The following is a 14439-nucleotide window of genomic DNA, read 5'->3' as shown; positions in this document are numbered from 1 at the left end:
GGGATGGGGCATCCACAATCTCCTTGGGCAACCTGTTCCAGTGTGTCATCACCCTCTTAGTGAAAAACTTCCTCCTAATATTTAACCTAACTTCCCCCTTCTCCCCCATCTCAGTTTAAAACCATTTCCCCTTGTCCTATCACTATCCATCTTTGGAAACAGTCTTTCCCTCCTCTTGTTTATATGCTCCCTTCATGTGTTGGGTGGCCACAATGAGGTCTCCCCGGAGCCTTCTCTTCTCCGAGCTAAACAATCCCAGTTCCCTCAACCTTTCCTCATAGGAGAGGTGCTCCAGCCCTCTGATCATCTTACTGGCCCTCCTTTGGACCTGCTCCAAGAGCTCCATGTCCTTCCTGTACTAGTGGCCCCAAACTGGATACAGTACTCTAGATGGGGCCTCACAAGAGCTTTGTCCTCCTTCCTCTTACAGCCTCCCTTTAGACACTGCAACATGGTTCTCTCTCTCCAGAGCCATCTCCAGGCTGAACAGCCCCAGCTCTCTCAGCTTGTCCTTATAGGGGAGTTGTTCCATCCCTTGGATTATTTTTGTGGCTCTCCTCTAAATGTGCTCCAATAGATCCACATCTCTACTGAGGACTCCGTATCTGGATGCAGCACTCCAGGTGAGGTCTCACCAGCACAGAGTAGAGGGGCAGGATCACCTCCCTCACTCAGCTGTCCACATTTCTATTGATGCAGCTGAGGATATGGTTGGCATTCTGGTTTGCGAGGGCACATTTCTGGCTCATGTCCAGCTTTCCATTCACCAGAAATATGAAGAAGGTTTTTATAATTGTCCATGGTCCAAATGTCCTCTTTGATTTCCTTTCTTCTAGCATCCACTCACACAATTCATAGTCAAAAATAGCCTGTTTTCCATCTATGTTCAACCTATCTTCCCTGGTGAAATACAGTGGAAATTGTACCCCCAACATTTCCAGTTGCATTACCGTTAGGGCACTGATTTCTCACCTTGCCCCCTCCCAGTATAGAAGTCATTTTCTGTTTGAGTATTTTACATGTATGACTTTCAATCTCTCATAATAGAAAAGAATTTGAATTTTAGTGTTAGGTTGCTAGATAATTTAGATGTTAAGAATGAAATAAACTTTCCGTGTGGCTCCAACAATCCAATGGTTCCATTCCTTTGCAAGTTAAAGAAATATCACATTCTCGCCAAGGTCAGTGAGTCCTTGGGAAATAAGCCAGTGAAACAGGGCCCAGAAAGTTGGAGGCACTTTACCAGCTACATCTACAGAAAAAAAAAAAAGGTGAAAGCAGAGCAGTTCAAAACTCTATCTTACAAGGGAAAGCTTGATTACACATCTAAAATACTCAGCACTCAGGGTTTTTGCTTGTTTTCTGCATGAACAATTGCAATGCATCATCTTCCACTCTGGAAAGAAGTTCAGGATGGCCATAACAATTCCCATAGCAGATATAGGACATTATGCACTGTAAGTCCGTTTTATTCAGCAAGATACTGTTTTCCATTAGAAATTTTAAGGTTAAAAAAAAAAAAGCAAAACCCACAGCATTCAAGTAGAATTCTGCCACAAAGTTCTTATGCAACAGCTGGCTGATGTAACTGCTCTGAGTGTTCAAGCACGTACAGTCTTTAGCACTGGTACTTTGTAGTATGAAAACGAATTAGACCCAAACATAACTTTGTTTTCATTCTCATTTGTTTTACATTCTTATAGAGTAGGATGTCTGTCTTCATGTGGCTTTTTCACCTTCAGCTGTTATGCTTTATACCTGTGTTCTGCTCCTCTGACTACTGAGAAGTTGCAAACTCAAAACTGGCAAACAAATTTCATATCACAGGATACTTACCTATTTTAATTAGTTTTCCACATACTGAGAATACCTGAAGATTGATTAATATAATTTGGCTTCATAGAAAATGGAGTTAATAAAACATAATAACCTTATTAGGCTTTCCAAATGGAGAATATAAAATCTTAGTGAGAAAAAGAAAGAAAATTTTCTGTTTCAGAGGAAGATTACTAAAATGTATAGAAACTATAACAGTTAAATTTATATCAGAATCTACTTGCATATGAACAGACTTACAAATCCTAATAGAAAATATAGTCTTAATTACATGTGAGTTTTTAATATTGCCACATAAGGAAAAGAAAAAATGGGAACATAATTCCTCTCATTTTGTTCTACATTACTAAAGTAAATCTTCAATAATTAATTATTAAAGATTAAAATGACAAAAGATAAAAATTAAATGCAGGCAGCTTACACTCAGTTAAATGGATTCAGAAATATAACAGTGAAGATCTTAATGTCTGCTGCTTGAGAAAGGGTATTTCAATTTTCAATTTCCATTCTTTTTATTTCTTATTCAGCCCTCTTTATCTAGAAGGAAGGATTGTTTTATTGGAACACAGTCACTGTTTACTATATTGTGCCACATCATACCAGTAGTAGCCAGAGAATAAAACGTACAATATATGATTGGAAAGATAGGAATTGGAAAGAAAATAAAAGAAGACATAATTAAGGTGCTGTAGTTAATAATAGAAAGCCTTTAAATATAAATATTTGGAATGCTTTTTAATCTATAAAACATGCAGATAGGTTATGACATATTCTCTTTTGCTAATTGTATTGGAATTCCATTATTATGATGTATGGTGCAAGGAGAATTCAACAAGAAAACATTTCTGTGTCAAAACTAGCCTGAATTGCTAAGCTGCGTTGCTGAGCCACTGAACACAGATGGTGTGGTGTATACAGATACCTTCCTGTAAGATACCTCTGTAGTGAGTAATAAGAAACAAATATTATTAGGATTAGACTTATTTTAAGGTAAAGATTTCAAATAGTGCAGAGAAGAGTTGTCTTCTCTTTGTTGACCATAACAGGAGTCCAGGCAACCATAGTTGGAATCAGTCATAGGGTGTGACCACCTAAATTTTGGAGGCCAAGCTGTTGTACTCTGCAAAGATCCAGGTATTGTCCCAGAGTCTAGACAAGACCAGACACTAGATGTAATATCTGGACGTGCAATGTTAGCAGTTAGGGCCATTTGAGCTGCAGCTGGATATTCTGGGTATCCTACTGAGAAGCAAGAAAGATGCAGACTTGTCTAAAGTGTGCCACGTGGGCTAGCCCTGTGTAGTTGGCTTAGATCAGCAATGAGTTTTTTAATGGCACTAGGCAAAATAAATTCTAGGAAATTGAATCCTGTCCTACCTGAATATCACTATCCTGCAACAACCCTATTACATGAACAAAGAACAGTATGGGAAAATCAGATATTTCAGTGGTTTTCATGCTCTTTGTATGGTGAGATAGCATGAAGATGGCACATGAAATACTGATCCATGCTAAAAAGATGCTTGAGTCCTTCACCTCACTCTCCTTGCCAAGTTCCTCTACATGAGGTAACAAAGCAGGAGCTATCACTTTTTGAAGAAAAAGTGATGAATAAGTCACATCAATGTGGTTGGATTTTACTGTCTTGGGACATTTCCTGCATTGATTAGTCCAGCATTAACATGGAGTAAAGTAAGACTTGTTCATCCAGTGGAGCAAATGCTAACAAATTGGTTTCAAATATGCGTTGCAGAACTGAAGTTATAAAAAAAGCAAATCCTAATTGAACAGTTGCGAGGAGCAAGATTAACTCTCACCAGCTAAGCAATTTGCAACTGTTTAAAGTAGGATGTTTTTATTTTCAGTTTCTGTTAAACAAACTGGTGGAAGAGTCTACAGAGTCTACTTACTGAAGCATAATAATTTCTATGTCTTTTTAGCTGAATTCATTTTTACGTATGATTCAAAACCAATCCTTCTCTTTTTTAAAAAGTTTGTAGAAGTCATATTGTTCGGTCAATGTCTTATAGTTTAGTATAATTCAGAACATGACTTTTTTCTTTCCTTTTGTGGATGCTTCATAGCATTGAGCCTAAATATCAACTAACTGAACTTTTTCCTCATTCAACTGTCTTTGGCTCTGACAACTTTCATTATAGACCAGAGAGAAAATTGCATCTTCCTTAATGAGGTTTTCCACCAATTTGCTTGATCTTCCACTGTCTATCCCACTGATATTCATTATACCAAGACAGTGAAAACATTCACATCTCATTTGACTCCCTATTCTAATGGGCCAAAACCTATCCCATCTGCTGGACAGTACTGACTGCAATTGCTTCATCTTCAGTGAAACAGCTGTAGACTCACATTTAAAACCTGGCCTAAAATGGTGTATTTTCTCTCTTACTGTTTCTCAGAACAAACGTTCTGGTGTTTAGATGTGTTTATATTCTTTAATGTGTGCCAGTCATTATGTCATCCAAATGGTGATGCCTTTGTAGACTTCTGATTGTGTAAGTCTAGCCAAAACATTTGCAACTTCTAAGTCACTTCTAGGAGAAATTTCACTTTTAGGGATGTAATCTCTTTTGGTTAGCTTCTTGCTCACTACAAGCAATATACACGTCCTTGGCCAAACCAGGATGCTATGCATAGAATTTGTATGTGTGGAGTCACATGAACAGTATAGCCATGATCCAATTGAAAGAATTAAAAAATAAAAATTAAAAAAATTAAAAAAAGATCTGCTGCCAATCAAAAAAATGAAAATGAAATTTCATGAAGGTCAAATTACATTTTAATACAATCTAATGAGGCTTATGGAAGAAATTGTGATCACTGTAACTTTTCAGTTGTTTTTTTCTCCCACTTCTGATTCATTACTTTTTCTCTCTCAAACACTAGAACTACATTTGATTCATATGCAGATTATGTTCAGATTTTATAGTCATAAATACGGTGAGAACAATTTTGGATCCAGGAAAGTAAGTAGCAAAAATCCCCTTGGCTTCAGAAAGTTCAGAAATCTAATCCCTATTATCTTCTAGCATTTTACTGAAAGGATAATCCTCTAAAATTAACTGTACTGCTATGCTTAAGGGATTGTGGCCAATGGTTCTCTTTGAGGTCACCATTAGGGAAAATATCATTATTAACAACCTGCATAATGAGGCAGAATGCACTATAAGGAAGCCTGTGGATAGTAGAAAATGCAGTAAGCTCAAGGGCAGGGCTGCTATTCAGAGGGACATCAAGGGGCTGGATACTGGGCTGACTGCAACCTGAATAGATTCAGCAAAGATACATGCAAAGTCCTGCACCTGGAATGGAATAACACATGCCAATAACTGACTGGAGAGTGACAGCCTGGTGTATGAACTGAGGAATGAATGCCAAATACATTACTGGGGTGCATTAGAAAGAAACCAGCAGATAAAGGGAAGTAATTCCTCCCTGTTTGGCACCTGAGACGAAGTCCAGAGCATTCTATGTAGTTTCGGGATCCCTAATAGAAGGAAGATTCAGAGAAATTGGTCAAACCCACTTCTGTCAGAAAATTCTGTTAATCCATGCACCAGTGCAGGCTTAGAGTTTTGCAGAAAAGGACATGAGGACCTGGTGGACAGCACATTGATCATGAATCATCAGTATCCCCCCTCTGGCAAAGAAGGCCAACAATGTCTTGGGCTGCATTAGGCAAAGTATAGCCATTAAGATGAGGGAGGAGATTCTTAGTCTGTACTTAGCAAAGGTGAAACACAGCCAGAGTGCTGGGTCCTGTTCTGGGCTCCCTGTACAAGACAGAGCTGGACATACTGCAAGTACTGTGAAGGGCTGCAATGATGATCTAGAGATTGAAGCTTCCACTGTTTGACAGGAAGCTGAGAGAGATGGACTGTTCAGACTGGTGAAGAGAAGGCTCAGGGCAGATCTTATCAATGTGCATAAATACTTGATGGGCAGAGTAATGAGTAGAGAGCCAGGCTCTTCTGAGCCAAGGTCTTCTCACTGCAGTGACAGAACTCGAGGCAGTGGGCACAAATTTAAATATAAGGCATTCAACTGAAATGTAAGAAAAATGATTGTTTTTTTTACTGTGAGGATGGTTAAACACTTGCACAAGTTGGTCAGAACAGTTGTGAAGTCTGCATCCTTCCAGCCCAAACTGTTCAGGAATTCTGGAAAGAATGATACAGTTAACAACACAAAAATCTTCAGCATGCCAGAAAATTGAAAGATTACCTTTTCTACAACATTGATATTCTGAAAGTCATACAAGTTACTTTAATAGAATAAGTGAGTCAAGAAGTCAGTTGGATGTCTCAGAAAATCCACTTCCACAGGGCTGATAGAACATCACAAAACAGACTTTCATGGCCCTTGAAACAGAGTTAATATGAGTCTCTCTGAAGGGAAAAAGACCAGCTTAGTCTGTCAACATATCAATAGGAAGCAGTTTCAGTGACAAGCCCCCGAAAAAAAAAACAACAGATGTGGGAACTTCTACTTCAGAATATCCATTTCTACAGCGTTCTTTCCATAGGAAGTCAACAGAAGTCTTACCCCAAATTATGTATTCTACCTCATATTATAATATAGTGAAGACTTTAATACAGTGCAAGACAAAACAGGCAATCCAGAGCAAATATACTCTTATGTGATCTTAGGAATTTTTTTGCTAATTTTAGTCTATAGAATACAGTGTAGACTTTACTTACTACCTACAAATTCTGCTAAAAATCTAAGCTAATACCTCTCTGACACTCTCCCCTTCAAGATGAACATTGGTAACTAAAACTAAAAATATTAAAAAAAACAAACAAACAACAAAAAAAAACCAACCTTTCCTGAAACCCTGAAAAAATAATCTGCTATGTTGGAAATATAGCTTTCCTCAGAAGGCTTTCTCATTTTGTCTGTCCCATAACCTAAGAATTATATGTTATAGGACCTTTGTGTAGAAATTATTTCCTAGTACGGACAAAAATTGCTTCTTTACAGGTGCTTTCCCACAACATGTTTATTGAAGATGTTGGGCTTTCAGGCTATGTTACAGATCTGGTAGAATCATCAACTCTATCAAATCAGTTTAATCACTTGGCTATTATTAATTCATTAATGTATTTTTTGGGCTGAGGGGAAGTCTTTACCTATTATTCTTCTATGCTACAGCTTGTGTATTAAGCTTGGTCATTCTGTCATAGTGCATGTTGTATTACCAGCTCAGTTTCCAAGTTTCCAAAAAAGAAACATGTTCCATTTTGAATCATACAAAAATAAGAAAACTGGCTAATACATACTTTATTATGTAATGTATTTTCCATCTGGTATTCTTGCATTTTAAATGAGGTCTTCTCTGTTGGCTAATCCTCTGTTTTTACAATATATTTAATGTTGTATATTACGAATAACAGACACTAATCTTCCTTTTATGCAACAGCTACATTTGTTCTTCCATACAAGTGATTCATTTGGGATACACTGACTGAAATTGCATCACTTATTCCTGTGCATGGGAACACATACCAGACCCAAGAGCTTACTTTTTGTAACAGAAAGTACATTTGAAATATTTTAATTTAATAGATTATCAGTGTAAGGCTACAAAAGAATCTTGCAGCAGTTAGCTCTTGGCTTATATACGTCAAGGAAGAACAGACGGAAGGTGAGACCTGGGGAAGAACTGGTAATTTGTGAAATGCAAACGACACAACTGAGTACAGGAGAAGGCAGAAATAGTAGAGGAAAAAATATACAAAGTGACAGCAGATAGGGATCAGTAAGAGAAATTAGAAAGCAGCAAGAAAATGTACATAGTGGTGAAACTATAAAATATAAAAAAAAACCTTCAATTCGATGTTGAAGTGGAAGAGGAAAAACAAACAAACAAACCAAATGAGTGATGCCAGAACTTGCGGGGTTTTTTTTGGTTGCTTTTTTGTTTTGTTTTGTTTTTGCCAGGCTGTAATTACAAAAAATTTCAGCCTTGGGTAGATCTTGCAAGTTACCAATGTCCTTGGTGTTACCACATACTTCCCATCTCCTCCTCCAACTGTACATAATTTTAATTATCTGGTTACTTCATTAATTATCCTTGTGGTTTATCATTCTTGTTCCTTTGCTTCAGCAGCACACATGTGACATGCATGACTTTTTTCTATTCTTTTTCAACTTCCTTCAGTTTCCTTTTTCTGCCATGACTTGATTATACAGCTCATTTCTTTTGGATCAGTGTATTGAAATCTTCTTTCCAATGAATTTATTTTTCTTTTGTCTTTTTTTTTTTCATTTAATTTATTTTATTCAGCCTTATGCTAGCATTTACTGCATTATTTTGCATAATCTGTATCCTGATTTCTCTTTGGGAGCGTTCCCAAAGCAACTGCCGAAGGGAAATGCTTCTATGGAGATTTCAGAAAAAGAGAATTATCTGCTGAAGTTAGAGGTATCATAGCCCAACCTGACTGCACAGGGTGAGACAAATCATCTCAGTGCATGTGATATGGACTGCTGGATAAAAGGCAGCACACACAACTGAATCAATGTTTTAATGCAACAATAGTTTCAGTTTATTTCTCTTTTCATAGCAGCAAAACATGAAGATTTTAATTATGCATTTTTTTGATAGATGGAAGATGTGCTCTTCTATGAAGACACCACAGTGGCCTCAAATGATGTTGCTTCTGAAATGCAAAGCATTATTTTTAGTTTGTTCTTGCATAGGAATGGTAACCATTACTATATCTAACTTTGAAAACTTATTTCCATTTTCGTCTTCTTATACATCTTCATTTGATTTCACATTCTTGTATAGCATGATTGTTAGTTGAGGGAAAAACAAAAGGATTAAAGATTGGTATCAACTGTTACGCTGTGTATTATTTTGACTTCAAAAATACTGTATAAAGAGAAGGTCCTAGGAATAATTCATCTTTGGACTTACAAAAATCACAGTGACTTGAAAGAGTAATTTGCACATCAAGTGGTTTATAATGCAAAGTCACCTGTGTCTCCTAATTTTCTAATGAGAGAACCATAGAAAATTGACTTGAGCTCAATATTAGCTTGCCTAAAGTTACATCAGAGGAACAATGGATTAGGGACTCTCAAATATGAGCTTTAAGAATAGCATAGGAACATGATTACAGGGTGTGATTCACCTCTCAAACTCTGCTTTTATAGAAAAAGATGTCAGTGATCTTGTCACCCTAGGCTCTCACTGTAGTCAACCTGGAAGAAATAGGCACCTTCAGGAACAGCTCATCTTTCCAGATATCTATTCCAGGCTGACTGGAGTAATATACTAGAAGTACTTCTTTGTTTTGAATATGAGGAGAGTCTAGAAGAAGTAGTTTAAGGATAGGCACAAAGTTGGCACCAAATTGTGATCAGCTGAGCCCTGTCCCTTCTGCTCGTAGATCTGGATCTGTAATTAAAATTGGCCTTAAAGTATTCACAAATTTTCTGAAGTCTTGCTAAATATTAGTGTTTTAAAAATGCCATAACAAAATCTTAACAAGATCATAAGCTATGTAAAAGACTGCAATTGGAAGTGAACAAAGTTACTGTAAGGAATCACACGTTACTGAGAAACTTGCCTGGCACAATAAAGGTCGAGACTTCATCTGCTATTAAAGAGTTATTTTCTGTTCTCTGATTATTTTTTAATTACTTCTAACAGTGTTACACTTTAAAGCTTAAAAATTCCTTGTGCCAATATAATTTTGTACTTACTAGAATTAATTTTGCTCCATGGGTAATGGTCCAGAAACAAGAAGATTCTCACTACATCCAACACAAAAGCATCTTAAATATTCAGACAAATCTTCAGCATTGTGCTACAGTAAGCACTGAATGAGGAGGCATATTTCCTAGGTCAGAACACTCCTGCTAAATCTCTGATCCATTAAGAAGACCACAGGAAAGCTATGCTACATGCAGAGAAATTCTTGGCGTGCTACCCAAAGACATTAGAAGGCAAAGCCTGATAAACAATGACTATTTGAAGTCTGGTGTCCTGAACCAGAGCAGGTTAGAAAGGCCTGTTCTAAATGAAGAAAATTAAAGGCCATGTTTATCTTTTTGCTAAAGAAAGCTTCAGCAATTTAAAAGCCCAGACTTCACAAACACAATGGGGGTTTTCACTTCTCCTTCATTCCCACGGAGATGCAGCACCTTCTCCCATCGTGGTCAATTCCTCTTCTAATCCCTTCAAACAGTGAACTAGTGATCTGCGTAACCTCTCTTCCATTCCAATGAAGTCTGTCCTCTCACAGGAATATTTGCAGGCTATATAAACTCTTTTCTGGGCTTGCCATCAAAGAGAACAAAAAGTAGAGAAGGAAAAATACGAGAACTATCAACATAATAAATGACTGAATCAAGAAAATATATACAAGATGACCTTGTTTAGAGAACTGTGAGGGATATCATAGCTGACATCTAGTACTAAGCCTGTCGGAATCACAACTTCCCAGGCCTGAAATTAATTTCTTCTTAAATAGTATCCTTCTTCTTGCCAGCCCTTATATTCAAAAATGGTTGGTTTTATTCCTTGCTTTATCTTTTTCTTTCTTAAGCAAGAATCTGTTCAATTTTTTAGTTAAATGCTATCTGTGAAATCACTAGAATAATCCAATCTATTTAACATAAAAACATGTATCCCTAGTTTAAAAACAAAATAAAATGAATCTAATAGGCTAGTTGTTTTATGACCAATTACACTGCAGTAGTAACTGAATCAGGACTCTTGATGTTTCTTTGTTTGTTTGTTTGTGATGGCTGCACACACAGCATGAATTTTCATGGACTTGTTACAGTTTCATTTTGCACGTACAGCACAATCTTCACAAGGCATGAAACAGAAGACAAGAAAACTACCCTTACTGGTATCAGAAAAGCACCTATGTAAGAATTGTATTAACCTTCTATAGAAGAAAAGGATACAACAATTGTCCAAATTTAAGCCTTTGTATTTCTCATTACAGGAGCCTGCAATACATCAGCGTATATTGTTCAATTTTCTGAATCACTGTATAAACAAGGTGATTTTATCTCCAGTAGCAAGCTAACTCAGTGCAGTATATAATGTTAGTATAATGATAGTATAAATAGACTATAAAAATGCACACACAGTGGTGAAAGCAAGGAGAAGAAGAATCTGCATAATTAGATGAAAATAAATAATGGGTCATCTCATAGCAGCATGCTCAGAGCCAGAATTTACTGCTTGCAGCAGGTATGTTCTCCTTAACTGGTGACAGGCTGATAAAAAAACATCCCTTTCACAATGCAACAAAGCATAGTTAATAAAATATTCTATAAAACTCAAAGCTACTTGTGTTTACTGCCTATAAAAGCAAAAAGGTACCATAGTTCATAAATGCAGAAAAAGTTTAAAACTATAGAATTGGACACTCTGTCATTAAATTTATTTTCTCCCAAAATGTGTCCCTCACTGGATAGCCAGGAGTCCTCTAGATCCGATGAATTAGATTGTTACACCTCCTCAAATTAAAAGCAATAATTTTGTTTTTTAGTTCACATTTAAAAATATTATGATGTATGCAAATCGTATGGAAAAAACTTTAAAAATGTTTTTTTGCATATAATAACACAAAGTATACAAGTATCACATAAGCACTGATATCACTAAAAAAAAAAGCTATTCTCATCATAACAAAAGATGCATGAATTAAATTGTTTTTAAGACAAGAAGCCTAGAAAATTACTTAGTTGAAAAATTTTTCAAAGTCGAAGCGATTTCAAATACATTCTGGAAAATAAGACACAGTACATTTACACGAGGGCTTCTCAAAAATGATACCTCTATTGCATTATGTTGGCCCACGTCCTCAGAGATGAATGTTGGTGGTATGGCAGTAGAGGTTGAACCTTTCCAGCAGTACTACATCACACTTTGTTGTTGTCTGACAGATGGCAGCAGAGGGGTGATCTGACAAAATGGCATTTGACATGGAAGTGCGCATGAAGAAAAGGTGTGGAACTGAATTCCTCCATGCAAAAATAAATAAATAAATAAATGAAATAAAAAATTGCACCCACTAACATTAATTGATACTTGCTGAATGTTGATAGAGACCAAACAGGGGATGTGAACACAGTGGGCAGCAGGTGGTGCATTTCAGAAATGGCTGCAATGTCAGAGAGTCACTTCTACTGGTTCAGATTTTTGTAAGCATGCCAACTCATATTCTAGCTAGAACCAGAATCTACCTGAGAAAGAAAACTGGTTTCCCTGGCACTGAAGGAACACACAGCTGAGGATGTGTCTCAACATACTGGGAAGGGCAGAACACTGGGAAGCAGAGCAGGATCCCAGCCCAGCACTATGGTTATAGGAAACAGTTATCAAGGGGAATTGTTATCCCAGGCTTCCCTATGACAAAAGACAAAGACAGATCTCTCTTCCTCCTCTACTGTGTCAGCTCAGATCTCTACCTGAGATGATTCAATGTTCTGAGCCCGCAGGGACACATCCGTGACTTCTGCTGCTTTGCATTGCTTCACAGGAGGCTCCAGCAAGCAACAAAGCATGAGCAAAGAGCACCAGGCAGGCAGGAGGCCAAGAACAAAGACTGAAGAAGAAGTGGGGAAAAAAAGATTGGGGCATGGAAGAAAATTTTTCTGAGTGACAAGATTTAATTTTCTGTGTACCTGCTTAAAGGCTTAATCCACTGCTTTTTAAGCAAAGATTCTTGGAAACACTATGTGCCTTATTCAGTCAGGGACTGACAAAGCAAAAAGCATAGTTTGCACGTGAGAGGTTTTATTACACTTTTTAAAACTTCAGATTTGATACATCCATAGAGTCCTTACAATAGTAGTTTTTGTGGTAATCTTCCTCTTCACAGACACTTGTTTTGTAGCACAGAAACTGGTGTTCTTCACATGGCAGGTGCACGCGTAAATCTTATAAATACACATGAAAGATAAAAGATTTTAAGACACAGCAGAAAAAAGGGAGATGTCTTTCCAAAAACACAAACAAGGCAGCTTAATTTTTATGGCGAAACTCTGAGCTGTGGCCACATTTATTTGTTTGCAAGATGAGCAGGAAATTGCGAACCCAAGTTCTGTGCCACAAGGCTGCTCTAAATGAATACCTACCGATATATTGTAGCCAAGAGGGACTGTAATAAGAGAAAATGGGAATCAAAGCAGAAGGAAAAAGGAAGCTAAATACCATTTCTTCAAAACGTGGTTTTCTGGCATATTTACTCTACAGTGTCCTCAACTCCACTGAAAGTAAGTAGCAAATACTATCAAAGAGTATTTTTTTCAGAAATATATAAATAAGTAAAATAATTAGTAAAATAATCATGGTAATTAATTATGGCAACTCAAAAAATATTCAGAAGAAAGTTGGATTCAGACTACAAGTATACAGTAAACGACCTTGGTATAGGATGTAACTACTAGAGAAATGAACACCACTCTCTGCCTTCTCATAATTTTAATTGCTCTATTACATTTCAGTAGTTGCCCCTTCTGTAATAATTTTACCCTCTGACAGGACAAGAAACACTATCTTGCTCAGGCAGTTAAATATTGGTCAACAGATCCTGGTAAGGTAAAGTTCTGTTCATTTAAATTCCAATTCCTTTCTATTGTTCTCTTCAGTGCCACTTTCACACCACTAAACCAGGTGACTATCTGCCCCTTGCAGGCATGTGAGATGAACAGTTCCTCTGCACTGCACTACTTATCTCTCTTGCAATGCTGTTATCAACTAGAAGGATTTATCTAAAGTGCCGTCTAAAGATATTTTAATTCACCTCAGCCTCATATCAGTAGTCAGAGGGATATATAATTTGTTATTTTGGGGGGCTTTTTTTCACATTTTCCTGTCTTAAATGCTTTCTATGTAATCTATCTAGTAATGTGATTGCAAATTGTCAAAACCCCAATGGTTTTAATTGTTCAAATTGTTGCAATCTACACAGCTACAAAAAAGAAAGCTATACCTCATTGCAATCACAAAATGCATGGCTGTAGGCACATACTTATGTGGAGCTAAGTCAGTGCTGTAGGCACTGAAAATTGAACAAAGGATTCCAGCTTCTTTTCTCGTTTCAGTCACGTGGTAAAGGAGGGAAGACTTCATTGGGACTGGATTTCTTTTTCTTGAGTTGAGGAGAATGTTCTTGTGTATAAACCCATTAGTGAAGCGGTCACCTGCAATCCATCCTTGGCTAGTTTGCAGGTAGGACATCAAGCTTCATTAATTCTCCTAGCTGAAAAAGTCATATACATAATAAAAAAAAACCCACCCTGATATCTTTTTAATAAGATTTAGGTAGCAGAGTACAAATTTCCACTGTACAATTACAAATTTTCAGCACTGAAGAGGTCTTGTTTTATAAAAGCATTTGGATTTCTGATATTAAAGACACTGACTCTGAAATTACCTACAAGCACAGGATACACCTCCACAGCATCTAAACCTGGCTTAAAGTGGAACACAATAACACTACGAACCAGGTGTGCTTCCTCACATCCTTCTTTGTGCTGATTCAGAAAGAAAACCAGATGAAATTTGCCTAAGTTTTATTTATTTATTTATTCATTCATTCATTC

Source organism: Meleagris gallopavo, chromosome 1 (genome assembly GCF_000146605.3).
Source record: "Meleagris gallopavo isolate NT-WF06-2002-E0010 breed Aviagen turkey brand Nicholas breeding stock chromosome 1, Turkey_5.1, whole genome shotgun sequence".
Classification (NCBI taxonomy): Eukaryota; Metazoa; Chordata; class Aves; order Galliformes; family Phasianidae; genus Meleagris; species Meleagris gallopavo.
Note: the sequence above shows the minus strand (reverse complement) of the source record.